The sequence below is a fragment of the Sprattus sprattus genome (assembly GCF_963457725.1).
Source record: "Sprattus sprattus genome assembly, chromosome: 19".
In the NCBI taxonomy this organism is placed as follows: Eukaryota; Metazoa; Chordata; class Actinopteri; order Clupeiformes; family Clupeidae; genus Sprattus; species Sprattus sprattus.
In genome coordinates this window covers 19,267,944-19,270,443 of record NC_137917.1, presented here as the reverse complement: position 1 = coordinate 19,270,443, position 2,500 = coordinate 19,267,944, and positions in this window count along the sequence as shown.

Sequence of the window (2,500 nt, the reverse complement as noted above, 5' to 3'; positions counted from 1 at the left end):
TAATGCACTAACAAATTATCTTCAAAGATTCCCATGACATCTAATTATTCTCCCCATTCCATATAACTCATACAAGTATTCTCTCTATCCGATTCTCTCTCTCTCTCTCTCTCTCTCTCTCTCTCTCTGTCCCTCCCTCCCCAGACAAGGCAAGCAATCCTGTCTAATACAGCGTTATTACGTGAAATCCTCTTAGGCTGGTAAATTGATTTTCTCGTCTTTTCTCTCGCTTCCTCGCTTCTGTTTGGCTCTCATATAAGACGAGGCAAAGGTAGGTAATGTGCCTTCTCCGTCACTCCAGCGCTAATATGATTTAAGCCCTTCTGTCTCATCCCTCAATTTTCTCTCTCTCTCTCTCTCTCTCACTCTCTCTCTCTCTCTCTGAACATATATTGTGCTTTCTTCCTCCTTGAAGGCCCTTTGTTGAGTTTGTTTATTGTTTCCCCTAATAACCTATACTTAACAACATGAAGCTGAATAAAGCATAATTAATATAGTCTCATGTGTGACAAAGTTAATAATAAAAACAACAACAACATCAACAACAACAATAATAATAATACATTTTATTTAAAAGCACCTTTTAGGACAGCCAAGCTCACTTCACACATACAATACATTTAATACAAATATGCATACATTAATACAAGTAAATATGCCAGTCTCATGGTTTTTTTGGAGCAGTTTTAAACGTAATCAATCCACAGAGGGGTGACGTTAGACTTGCTGAAGTTAGGTGTATATGAGGACAGCGACCAGTGCAGAGAACGAGCAATGACTGTCAGAGATCCGGGTTTATGATACAATAACACTGTACACGACAACCTCTCACTCTCTCTCTTTCTTTTTTTCTCCCTATCTGTCTGTCTGTCTCTTGCCTCAGACAGGGATGAGTGTTAATATTGCATTTCCTCCAGTAGCCTGGCCAAGCCCACCGTTTCCTGCTTGTCAGTTTGTTATTTTTCGTACATAGGAATGGTGTCGCTAGTGTGTCCCCTCCAGGCATGTTACTGTGGAGATGGTGATCGTTGAGATGGGAGGAGAGAGAGGGAGAGAGAGAGGGAGAGAGAGGGGGAGAGAGAGGGAGAGAGAGAGAGGGAGAGAGAGGGAGAGAGAGAGGGGGAGAGATAGAGAGAGAGAGGGACAGAGAGGGGGAGAGAGAGGGAGAGAGAGAGGGAGAGAGAGGGGGGGAAAGAGAGGGAGAGAGAGAGGGGGCGAGAGAGGGAGAGAGAGAGGGGTAGAGAGAGGGAGAGAGAGAGGGGGCGAGAGAGGGAGAGAGAGAGGGGTAGAGAGAGGGAGAGAGAGAGGGAGAGAGAGGGGGAGAGAGAAAGGGGGCGGGAGAGGAAAGAGGGATGGTTGCAGTTTTCCTTCTGTCTGTTGGGAATGAGTTGGTTAAGGCGAAGTCAGGATGATTTATTGGGAGAAAAGGAGAGAAACAGAGGGAGAGCGGACAGAGGGAGAGAAAGAGAACGACGAGATGGCATTGGGGAATCCCTCTGTCTCTTCTCATTCTTTCTCTCCCCTCTGCCTCTCTCTCTCACCCGCTCCCTTTTGTTCTCACCTGTCCTTTCCGGGGCCCAAATGTCCACATCTGAAACTTTTCTCCTCTCTCTCTATCTCTCACTCTTTCTCTCTCTCTCTCTCTCTCTCTCTCTCTCTCTCTCTCTCTCTCTATCTCTATATCTTTCTCTCTCCATGCACTCTTTCTCTCTTTCTGTCTATTTTCTCTTATACTCATTGTGTCAAACTATCTCATTTTCTCATTCCAGAGTCTATTTCTGTTCCTTGCTTTGGCTCCTCACTCTCGTGATCTACCTGTCACCTCTCTGTGTGTCTTAGAGCCTACAATCATCTGTGTCTCAGTCCTTTGACACACAAACATGGAACTCTTTCGTTCATCTCGCACTACACACACACACACACACACACACACAAATATGGCACTCTTTCATTCATCTCGCACTACACACACACACACACACACACACACACACACACACACACACACACTCACACACACACACACACAAATATGGCACTTTTTCATTCATCTCGCACTACACACACACACACACACACACACACACACACAAATATGACACTCTTTCATTCATCTCGCCCTCCACACACACACACACACACACACACACACACACACACAAATATGGCACTCTTTTCTTCATCTTGCGCCTCACACACACACACACACACACACACACACACACACACACACACACACACACACACACACACACACAATATGGCACTCTTTCATTCATCTCGCCCTCCACACACACACACACACACACACACACACACACACACACACACACACACACACACACACACACACACACACACAGACACAGACACACACACACAAATATGCCACTCTTTTCTTCATCTTGCGCCTCACACACACACACACACACACACACACACACACACACACACACACACACACACAATATGGCACTCTTTCATTCATCTCGCCCTCCAC